At 41.8% G+C, this 12,913-nt stretch overlaps 1 non-coding gene across 1 annotated transcript; it reads left to right on the top strand.

Annotated features, from left to right (window-relative positions):
* Window positions 1-406: 406 nt before the first annotated feature.
* Window positions 407-569, top strand: LOC115836542. Its single transcript, XR_004031607.1, has one exon. It is a non-coding gene; the product is annotated as a U1 spliceosomal RNA (small nuclear RNA).
* The last annotated feature ends 12,344 nt before the right edge of the window (window positions 570-12,913 follow it).

Raw genomic sequence — 12,913 nt, 5'->3', positions numbered from 1 at the left:
GAGTAGCTGGGACTACAGGCACCCACCACCATGCCCAGCTGATTTTTGTATTTTTAGTAAAGACGGGGTTTCACCATGTTAGCCAGAATGGTCTCGATCTCCTGATCTCATGATCCGCCTGCCTCGGCCTCCTAAAATGCTGGGATTACAGGCATGAGCCACCGTGCCTGGTCCCCAAAATATATGTTTTTTAAAAAGCGATAGTGAGTGTAAAATGGAATCATAAAAATATTCCATTAATTCAGAACAGAAGGAAAAAGATGGAAAAAAGGAACAAAGACTAAATAGAATACGTATAAAACAAATAGCAAGATGGCAGATTTAAATCTAACCAATGTCAATAATTACATTAAATTTCCCATTAAAATGCAGAAAGTATCAGATTGATTTTTGAAAAGCAAGACCAATACTTATCTGGTAAATGAGATTCCATGACCATGAACGTGGTTTACCCAGTGCAAGGCTTGTCCACTGCATGTTGGATGTGCTGACCCCTGTGATTTCCCCACATGTGGAAAACCTGACTATGGAATTTGTGCTGGTAGGAAACTTGTAACTGCTTTTCCCTGAAATAAAAAATAAAAAGAGCATAGTACTCTTACATGCTGTCTACAAAACAAACCCATTGTACATATAAAGGCAAAATATGCTAGAAATGATAAAGAAGGACCTTAAATAATAATAAAGGAGTAAGTTTACAACAAGATATAAGAAGAGGTAAAAAGCATAAATGTGTGTGCAATTAACAACAGAGCTTCAAAATACATGAAGCAAAAACTGCTAGAGCTAAAAGTAGTAGACAAATTAATCATTAAGACATCTATACTCCTCTTTCAGTAATCAATAAGACAAGCAAAGGGAAAATCAGTCAGGAGATAGAAGGCAAGAACAATATTATTAACTGAATTGACCTAATCAACATTTATAGAACATCCAACCCAGTAACAGTGGAATATACATTATTTTCAAGTGCACACGGAGCATTCACCAAAGAAAGACCATATTCCCGGCCATAAAACTAACCTCAATAAATTTAAATAGAATTACATGCAAAGTATCTTCTGTGATTTAAACTAGGAATTAAACTAGAAATCTATAACAGAAAGATACCTGAAAAAATTCCCAAGGATTTGGAATTTAAGCTACACAATTTTCAATAACAAGTGAGTCATAGAAAAGATCAAAATAGAAATTGGGGCTGGGCGCGGTGGCTCACGCCTGTAATCCCAGCACTTTGCGAGGCTTATGGCGGGCAGATCACCTGAGGTCAGGAGTTCAAGACCAGCCTGGCCAACAAGGTGAAACCCCGTCTCTACTAAAAATACAAAAATTAGCCGGCTGTGGTGGCACATGCCTATCATCCCAGCTACTCGGGAGGCTGAGGGGGGAGAATCATTTGAACAATTAGAAGCCCAGAGGCGGAGATTGCAGTGAGCCAAGATCATGCTATTGCACTCCAGCCTGAGCGACAAAGCGAGACTTCGTCTCAAAAAAAAAAAAAAAAAAAAAAGGAAAATATTTTAAATTTAATTAAAATGAAAAGCAATATATTAATATTTGTGAGATGCGGCTAAAACAGTGCTTAGAAGGAAATCTATAGCATTGGACAACTATATTGGAAAAGAAAAAACTGTCATTTCAAAAACTTCAATTTCTACCTTAAATAAAACTCATAGTAAGTAAAAGAAAGGAAATAATAAACATAGGAAGAGAAATCAATAAAATAGAAAATGGAAAAACAATAGAGAAAATCAATGAAAACGAAGCTGTTTTTTTCTTTTGAGAACAACAAAAAAGATAAACTTTTAGCCAGAGTGATTAGAATAAAAAGAGGAGACACAAATTGCAAACAAATATCAGAAATAAAAGAAGAACGTCATTACTGACCCCAAAGACATTAAAAGTATAATCAACAGGTATTACAAACAACTTTATGCAAATGCATTCAATAACTTAGATGAAATAGACATGTTTCCTTTCCAAGTATACCAACACATGCTGAAATAGACATATTTCTTAGAAGATTCAAATTATCAAGTTTTCTTCAAGAAGAAATAGATAATCTAGACCTATATCTAGTAAAAAAATTGAATTTGTAATACAAATCATTTTATGAATAAAACTCCAGGTCCAAATGCATCACCTATAAATTCTACCCAATTAAGGAAGAATAATACAAATTCTACACAAACTTTTCCAGAAAATAGAAGAGAAAGAAATATTTATCTGTCCATTATCAAGCTAGCTTTATTCTAATAACAAATTAGATAAACATAAGAAAAAAAGATACATATCCCTCATGAACATAACTTCATAATTCTAAAAAACATTTTTTTTTCTTTTTCTGAGATGGAGTCTCGCTCTGTCTCCCAGGCTGGAGTGCAGTGGCGTGATCTCGGCTCACTGCAATCTCCACCTCCCAGGTTCAAGCGATTCTCCTGCCTCAGCCTCCTGAGTAGCTGGGATTACAGGCATGCACCACCACACCCGACTAATTTTTGTACTTTTAGTAGAGATGAGGTTTTGGTCAGGCTGGTCTTAAACTCCCGACCTCAGATGATCCACCCACTTCGGCCTCCCAAAGTGCTGGGATTACAAGCATGAGCCACCGCACCAGGCCATCAGTTCTAAAAAACTTAAAAAAAAATCCTTTAGTATGTGAAACAGATAATATATGATATCCAAGGGTGGTTTATCCTAGGAATAGAAGGTTGTTTCAACTTTAGAAAAATCAATCCGTGTAATTCAAGCAGACTAAAGAGAAAAAATATATGATTATCTCAATACCTGATAAAAAAGCATTTGGCAAAATTTAATATTCATGCATGATTTTAAAAAGATAAAATGCTCAGCAGTCTAAGAATAGAAGGAAATTTTCACAATTAGATAGAGTGTGTCTACAGCAAACCTAAAGCTATTATACTTAATAGTCACATATTGAAAGCTTTCTTCCTAAAATTTAAAAAAAGCAAGATCTCTCCCCTTACCACTCCTAACCAGTATTGTACTAGAGCTCTTAGCTAGTGAAATAAGGCAAGAAAAAGAAATAAAATGACGTACAGATTGGGAAGAAAAAAATAAAACTGCTTCTACTTGCAAATGACATTGACTATACAGAAAAATCCCATAGAATCTGTAAGAAATGTTATAAAAATTTTAATTTGGTTTAGCAAAATTTCAGGATAGAGGTCAATATACAAAAATCAGTTATATTTCTATATACTAGCAATAAGTAATTAGAAAATGAAATTTTAAAACCAGTGTCATCTACAATAGCATCAAAAGCTGAAATATATAGCTATAAATCCAATACAATATGTGCAAAATCTCTATGTTGAAAACTAAACAACACTGACATAAAAAATGAAAGAATATCTGCCACTGTCAATTTGGTCACCTGGTTCCAATTCTGTCACTTGGTTCCAATTCCATGTCTTCCTCTTTACTTACTATGTGAATTTGAGCAGTTTCTTTAGTCACATTGTACTCCTCTTGCTCATTTGTAAAATGAGACTGATAATAATAACTACATAATGAGGTAATGTTACAATATGTGTCTAATAGAGCACCTGGCATATCATGAATGCTCAATAAATGTTATCTCTCTTTATTTTTATTAAAATGACAATGTGTATAAAGTCAGTATTTTACTGATTTTGCCCAATGTTGTTTCCATAATGGTGGTTCTTTTAAAATAAATCATATATGTCATGGTTTTGCGTATGTGGCAGTCATGAAAATGCACCATGTTGGTCTGCGGCTTCAGAAGCATAACTGACTTATGGCCCAGCTGCTGTCCTTTGTGATGCACCACCACCTTTATGCTAAATCCATGCTTCCTGCCAGCTCCCCCGAGCCAATGACTCAGTGCAAATGCCTGAGTTTCCCTGGCAGAAGCTAGAGGAAAGCATAAAGAGGTGAGATGGGCTAGAATGGATATATTATGTGAAACCTGGACACTAACCAGAGGAGTATGTCCCACAGGAAGGCCCATTCGCCAAAACATCAGGCCTCATCTATGTTCAGTGGTTGCTGTCACAGAGCTAGGTAATTAATATTCATGAGGATAGTAAGGCCTCAGAATGACAGACCAAGTGGCCAAGCTTAACCACTAGAAACCCAGAGTCCACAATTACTATAACGACCAGGAAGATTAGAGGCATCAAAGGGGCTTGACCTTCAAGGAGGTGGAGGGATGGATACTAGAGCATGGCATTCCCACAGGCAAAATAGATAAGGGCCAACAAGGCTGATGTTAACATCTACAACCAGAAAAGGCAAGAAAGGAGGAGCAAGAGGCTGAGAGCAATTGCCCCAGTAAAAAGTCAGGATACTTTCCTCAATTCTAGGAACTGAGCCAATTTTCAGGTCCAAAATCCATTGACTAAAAAGACAGCCAGGTCCGTAAGAATAAGTACCCTGCAACACTGCAACAAGTTTATATCAAGATGACTTGTCCCATCCTTCCCCAAGGGGACCCAGGACCATTTGCTTGGGTGACTGTATGCCTGGCAAAAGGAAGGTCTAGACTATTGCACACAAGTTCCGAGTTGACCTTGACACCTGGACCCCTTGTTGAAGTAGGGGCTTATGAGAGTCAAGTAATGAATGGAGTCCTAGTTGGGTCTGGCACAGAGTGGGCCCACAGAACCTGTAGACTCACCCAGGGATCATTTCTCCATTTCCATGTATCACTGGAATGAATGTACTCGGCAGTTGGAGTAAACCCTACATTTGTTCCTTGGTCAGTGAGGAAGTGCTATCATAGTGGGAGAGGCCAAATGGAAACTCTGAAACTGTCCCCCAGGCAAGATGGTAAATACAAAATAGGGATTGGTCATCTATATCAAATCTCTTTTTAATTGCTAGTCTCCCCCAGCAGGAAGTGGATGGACTCTGAAGAATGACAACAGATGACTACAGTTTCAATCACATGGTGGTCGATTGCGGCTGCTGTGCCAGAGGTGGGATCACAGCTAGAGCACATTAAACAGGCCACAGGACCATGGCATGTGGCTGTCAATTTGGTGAATGTGCCTTTTCTATCCATATTAGAAAAAAAGATCAGGAACAATTCACATTCACGTGGGACAGACTCCAATATTCATTTATTGCTTTGCCTCAGGGCTATCTTAACTCAGCTGCCCTTTGCCATAATAGTCTGAAATAATCTAGATCACCTGAACCCACTGAAATCAAACTCATCCATTCCATCAATGACATCATGTTCACTGGCCAGAAGAAGCAAGAGGTGGCTAGTATGCTGGAGGTCTTGGTAAAACACTCATGCTCCAGAGATGAAAAGATGAATGAGGATTTAAGGAATCCAGTGGTTAAGTTCACGCTGGAATATCCCCTCCAAAGCAAACGATAAATTGCTGCATCTTATATCTCATACCTCAAAAAAGGAGTGCCTGGTAGGCCTCTTTGGGTTCTGAAGGCAACTCATGCCACACGTAAGACTGCAGTTCCAGCCCACAAATTGGGCAACATGATTATTGGCAGCTTTGAGTTGTGCCTGAAGTACAAAAAGGCTAGAGATGCAGGTCTGTCACCTGTGAAAGGGGAGGGAGAAGGAGGGTTAGTTAGGAAGAGTCTCAAACTGCAGTGCTGCCCTGCAAAAGTCTCAGCCAGCCCAACAGAGCTCCAGAGCAAAGGCTGCCTGTTGGAGAAGTTCCATGATGAACAGAAAGGGCCAGGCCCTGGCACGCTCACCGTGCTCATTAGCTGTTAAAGGTCTGCCTAGGAAAAGCATGGCCTCAGCTCAACTGCTGTGGCTAAGCAACCAGAGGCACTGCAACCAAGGCTATCATCTAATTGCACCCTCACAGCTAATCTGCAAGTTCTTTCTTGAAGGGAGATCATAATAGCTCCATATCCCCATATTAGAGAGAATTCCCATACTGCATTCTGCCAAGGGGCTGGTGTGTGTGTGTGTTTGTGTGTGTGTGTGTTTGTGTGTGTGTGCATGCACACATGTGACAAAGATTTATTTAACTCATCAATGAGGAAACCAGCAGGATGAAGAAGGAGAAGAAAAATTACTATATATAGTCAATGAACAAAAAGAATGCTGGAATAAGATTGCAAGTTAAATTGAAACTGGTAAATTATAAAACAACAAAACTATAATCTGTAGGATTTATATTTTCTACTGGACAGAAATGAATTGCAACAGAATGATCTTCCACAAGTTAACCTTAACTTTACAAGAGTCTCACCTTAATCAATAGCAAATAATCAAAGTAACTTTCTTCCTGTAAAACTTCCCAACTGGGGGAACATTTGCCCTCTCCCCACCCCAGAGATATTTGACAATGTCTGGAGACATTTGTGGTTATCACAACTAAAGGGATGAAGATGTGCTACTGGTATCTGGTAGGCAGGGGCCAGGGATGCTGCTAAATGACCTATTATGCCCTGAACAGCCCCCACGGCAAAGAATTACCCAGACCAAAATTTCAATAGTGCCAAGACTGAAAGTCATGTACAGATGACACTTTTGATGGCTTATTAGGCAATGCTCTAGTATGACACTGAAAGGGCATAAGAAGAAGATCTTTAATGTTTCCTTCTGCTTTCACTTAAATGTAAAATTGGGATAATGATAGAAGCAACTTCATTTAGGGTGAAGGATGATTAAATAAAACAATTGCGGTTGATTGTATTTTTACAAAGATGATGCACAAATATATATCCCATCCCACATGCTCTTCTTCTGACATGACACTGACATTCCTGTATTGAGGGGTGGAGGCTATATTCCCTTCCCTTGAACCTGGGTAGACGTTTGCAACTACCTCTATCAACAGAACACAGCCGAAGTGACACTTCCTGACCTCTGAGGCTGGATCATAAAAAGCAACACAGCTTCCTCCTGGCTCTCTTTCTGGGGACACCACCTTGGATGTTCTGAGCCAACATGAAACAAGTCTGGCTATGCTTGAGAAACCCTAGAGAGGGACTAGATAGAGACAGAGAGAGGCTCCCACCCCAGCCTGTCCAGTCTTCTCAGCTCAGACACCAGACACGGGAGCGAATGAGGCTTTACAATAACCCCAAGTACTGTCTGATTGCGATCTCATGTGGAAGAAGCCTCCAGGCAGAACCACCCAGCAGAGCTGCTTCTGAATTCCTGGCCCACAGACACGGTGGGAGATAATAAATGATTTTGTTGTCTTAAGCTTCTATATTTTAAGATGATTTGTTCCATAGCAGTAGACACTAAAACAACCATACAAAAATAGTCCTTAGCACCCTGCATGGAAAGTGAGTTACCTGGTCACTCTTTTGGGGTAGTTTTGGTATTTTTAAGTACTATTTACATAGTATTTTTACTGTTCTGTGCGCTAGAGGGCACACGGTCCATTGACAGCCCGCATACATGGAGGTGTAATTTTCTAATCAAAGCACCAGGTGGAGCCAGCCCCTAATTTTTCACTGTCCCTTTCAGAGGGTGAACTTGACAAAATGGAAAAAAGGCTTCAGAATCAAAATGCTAGCATGTTTAGGGAGATGTGTTAGAGAATGCTCAGCATTCTAAATTCTCAAATTCTAAAACACAAGAAAGCTTATTTTGATGAATAACTCATCCCTAGGCAGGATGTGCACACAAAAAACAAGAAAATCCTTTTTTTTTCCTTTGTTAAATGCAACAGAGAAGGTTACGTTTTCTTTAAACCCTGAAAAGGAGAAGAGATCTGCCAGCCTATGATTTCTAAACAATACTGTACTTAATTTTTGCCATTATCTAGACACATAGCTAATGCAAGTTTCTGTTTGCTGTTTGCTTCTGACAGTAAGACAGTATTTCTGAATACTGATTTATGGGACTCAGATAACATCTGTACCACCATTTTAGCTTAAACATTTTTAGGTTTACATGTTTTCTAGTCCTTTATTTTGTATACACGAATTTAATGCTCTAGTGGCTGTGAAAATGGGTCATGATTCCGATTGCAAGAAATCTGGGAACCAAATCCCGTAAAATGAATTGGGTGAACCAAATACATTGTATCTCCCACTTGTCTGAGAAATTCAAAGCAGACTCTACCCATCATCATTCACTGTAACCTGAGCAGGTTGGCAAACCGTCCTTATTATGATGATCTGCCAGTGCCTATGTAACTCCTGAAGGCTGATGCCTCTACCCTGAGATGGCTCAAGGATGGTTAGGGCAATAGAGCAGTGGTCTTGAGAATAAAGATGGTTTTGTGACCTGCTTATCTGATTAGAGGTTCATACTATAAAGTCAAGGCTTCATAGCCTGGTAGGGGATAAATCAAATGGCAGAAAGGATGGAGGCAGCTTGAACTCTGAAGAGCTGATTCTCTGAGGGTATCCTACAACTTTGACTCCACCCAAACCCTAGCTGACCTATCATCTTGCTGATTAACCACAAGAGCTGAGGGAGAAAGTAAGGCGTGATCACCTCAAACCCTATCTTATGCTGGGACTAAGACAAAACAAAGCCAAACGCAATTACATGGTAAGTCAGTAGAATCATGTTCCTACGTAACGTGTGTCTGTCAGGGATGAGACTGATTCCCACGCTTAACTTATGGCCCTGTCCCATCACTTTGTGCTCACAGAATGCATATGGAACATATTTTTCTCTGACACACTAGTACTAGCAGAGGCTCTCTTCTTTGGCTTAACCACAAATTGTGGAGCATGAGAGCCTCAGAACATCTCCAATCTCTCCCAGCTAGTTTTGGAAATTCCCAGGGACAATTGTGCACATGCTCTCAAGAAGTTCCCCTGGATCCTCAAAACAGCCCTGTGAATCCACAGTAGCAATGGTGACAAGCCTGCTGCAACTCTTTAGAGGGTACTTGGCTGGGTCCCATGGTCACTGATACTGACGGCAGGATTTTCAGGTCACTACTAAGCACTTCCCACAAATGGCCATGACCTAATTCCACACACTTGGTAGCCTGTCAGCGCAGTGGCTCGAGTGTGATGAGGCAGGCAGGGAGGCAGCCTCTGTCCCTGTGACTATTATCCTCCATTGCTAGGCTGTCTTCTTGGGGCTCATCCCCTTAGGGTCCCTTATCAAGTCTGTGAGGGGCTGGTCAGGCACACAGCAGTATGAGCAGCCATTCATCCCACCCAGCCTCTCCAAAAAGGATGAAAAACCATGTTTTGTGGCCCAGATCTGTATACTCTACCTGGCGATGATTCTTCCTCATAAGTCATTCACTCCTCAGGCAAATAACACACCATGGTAAGCCCACCCTGTTGCCCTTGCACCTCCGACGCACCCACATTAGCAGGCTCAGCCCATGCTAGTTCCCAAACTGACCTTGCATTGCTCGAGCAACTTTAAAACCAAACCTACAAAGCTGGTGTGTAGCTCACAGTTTGATGACTATGCAAATTACATCCTGAAATGTCTCTACTAAACATGTGACTGGACACATCTGAATTTACAATGGGCACACGGCATCTTGGCATCTTGGTTTCATAGGTGAAAGACTCTGAATAAGTACCTTTTTGGCAATAGTTCAATCTGAAGTGGATTAAGGCAAGGTTTAGAATCTTTAAGCAGGGTAGTACTTTTTTCAAATGCGCATGTTTCCAAGGGATAGAGTCACTGGATGGAGTTTTCCAGCATGGCAGCCCTTCTCTGGTGGAGGCAGCTTGCTGAGATCAGGAGGGATGTTCAAAGCAGAAACCAGCTCCAAGGTTCCGCTCCTTTTCATAACAAATTAGCATAGTTCACACCCTCCCCCTCTACATGCCAATGTTAGAATGATCTCATAGGCAGGCCAACTCCACCCCTTTCTGTACCTCTAGACTTCCATTCAACTCATAGAGCTATGCCCTCTTCCTGTACTTTTGCCAAACAGGGCCTTGCAAAATTATTCCATCACTCATGGGTGCCAATGAACTGGATCAGAAATTGACCACCTGGATACAGAGAGTTTACTCAAGCATACCAGAGTCATCTTTTCCTTGCCTGGCCCCTTTGCTCACATTATTTCTCTCGTCTCTTTAAAACAGTAACCAAACTGGCCGGGCAAGGTGGCTCACACCTGTAATCCCAGCATTTTGGGAGGCCGAGGCCGGTGGATCACCTGATGTCAGGAGTTCAAGATCAGCTTGGTCAATATGGTGAAACCCTGTCTCTACTAATACACAAATTAGCCAGGCGTGGTGGCATGTGCCTGTAGTCTGAGCTACTCGGGAGGCTGAGCAGAAGAACCACTTGCACCTGGGAGGCAGAGGCTGCAGTGAGCCGAGATTGTGCCGTTGCACTCCAGTCTGGGCGACAGAGCGAGACTCCGTCTCAAAAAAAAAAAAAAAAAAAAAAAAAAAGCAGTAACCAAACTTTGCTTCACTGTGGTTTGGTAAAGTGGAGCAGGTGTCTACCAGTTTTTCATGCAATCTGCCCAAATGGCCCTTTCAAACTCTAATGGTGTGAGAAGCTCAGCTCTGGTAGGGGAGTATACATTTGGTATTTCTCCCCTGTTGCTTACAAGTTCAAATGCTCTGTGCACTGACAGCAGCAGGAGGAGGAAAAGCTAAACATGGTGGTGTTTACTAGAGGAATCTGTCCTCTGTAGTTGTAATTAAGAGGTTTGCTAGACCATATGGGACGGCTGACCAAGTACTAAAGCAGCTATGTCAAACACAACACCAGTGGTTTTATTTACAGCCAGGAAACCAGTGTGTTTCATGTGCTATCCCAACAGGGACCATCTCCACATCTTTAAAGAACAATGTGCCAATAAAGGAAGTAGAACGAAGGATTGCAGCCTCCCCGGCCCCCCTGAGCCTCTCTGCCTGCTGGTGACAGATGCATTTTAATCGTCACCATCTGTAGAAAATGCTCTCTTCCTGGTTGCCTAACCCGGAGATCCAGCAGTTGGAATTCCAGACAGGAATTCTATAGTGTGGGATGGAGAAGTATTTGGAGATGATGTGGTCAGTTACCTCTCAAGTTATTCTGGAGAGGCCATTTTCACTCTTCCTAAACTTTGTGTTGCCCTATTCCCAGTTTTGCTTCACAATGTTTTGAGACATGTCTATGAGGCCCCAATCCTACACCCACATAATCTCTCTCTACACTGCCTTTCTCTCCCTAAACCTGCGGCTACAGCTCCCCACGCCAGTAGGCTCAGCCCACACTAGTTCCCAAACCAACCTGGGATTGCGTAAGTGACTTTAAACCTAAACCTACAAATCTAGTGTGAAACTCAGAGTTTGATGACTGTGCAATGAGCCCAATTCCTGGCTGCCATGTTACATCCTGAACCCTTACTACAGATTTAACTGGGATGGGATAACCCCGAGGTATCCATCAAGATCCTGCATCCATAATAATCGTTGCTCTCCATGGGGAATTTCTGATAAAAGCAATCCTCTAATCCTGACAACAGAGACTTTCACCATCTTTGTCTTAAAGATGAGGATGCAGGGGCCTGAAAGAGGCTATGTAACTTCCCCAAGTCAGTGTCAAGCTGGGACTGGAAGATGAGTATTCTAAAAATTATACGCTGTGGGCTGTGATTCAGCCTCGAGGGACTCTACTTGGAACCACCGTCTGGTCCTCCAGTTTGAGACTTGTTCTGAGCTTCCTCCTCTACCTGAGTCTCCAACCAGGTTCCTCCTTAAAAACTGAGTTAGCTTGGTGACCAGGACCCCGTACCCCAGGTTCATCTCACCTGGCTTTCTATCGTTCACCAGAATTTCTTACTGCAATGTTCCCCTTCTCTTAGGACACATGACTGCTTAACATAGGCTTTTAATGTGTGGCTCCTTGTCTTTGAGAGTTGGGAGCAAAATAGGCCACGGGCATGAGGAAGGCGATATTGTAGCAGCCTTGCTGTCAGGGTCAACATGGTGCAGGCAGGCGGTCAGTCCTCTGCAGCCCTGGAGGGCTGCAATGCGTACCTTTCATGACTCTCAGCACACACATGCATGCACACACCACACACACAACCCGATACACATCACATACACTCTGAATACACACCACATACCCACACATATTTACCACACACACCACACACATCACCCACACACACACCACATACACACCACACTCACACATACATACCACACACGTTACCCACACACACAACTCCCTACACATCACACACACACACACATACATATACACACCACATACACACCACACACAACCACATACACACCACACATACCATACACACACAAACAACCCTATACACATCATCTACACACACACCACATATACACCACACTCACATACCACACAAGCACATATACACCACACACACCATACACACACCACCCTAACACACCATACACACACAACCCTAATGCAGCAGTAAGTTGGAGGAAAGACACATACGTATACACACCACATACACACCACACACATATACGCACCACACACACAAAACCCTACACACATCACACAAATACACATACATATACACATCACACACACACCATAAATGTACACAACCCTACACACATCACAAACCTATGCATACATACACATACCATATATACCCCCACACAAACCATATACACAGCACACACACTACACACCCTACAAACACACACAACACATACCCCCATGACCCTACACACATCACACACACATGCACATATCACATATACACTGCAGACACCATACACATACACATCACACACACGTGACCCTACACACATCACACACATAAACACACATATACACACCACATATGTACCACACACACAACATACACAGCACACAGCACATGCATCATACAAACACATACACACACATACACATACCACATACATAGCATATATACTACACACATACACACATGCTATGCACGCACATAGACACACACACACATTCTTCCTAGATTCCCAAGTCTTACACTGCAGCCCCACCTCTCCTGACTGGCATAGAGGGCTGATTGTATCAAAG

This window comes from Nomascus leucogenys, chromosome 8, assembly GCF_006542625.1.
Source record: "Nomascus leucogenys isolate Asia chromosome 8, Asia_NLE_v1, whole genome shotgun sequence".
In the NCBI taxonomy this organism is placed as follows: Eukaryota; Metazoa; Chordata; class Mammalia; order Primates; family Hylobatidae; genus Nomascus; species Nomascus leucogenys.
Note: the sequence above shows the minus strand (reverse complement) of the source record. Positions and strands in the feature narration are given on the sequence as shown.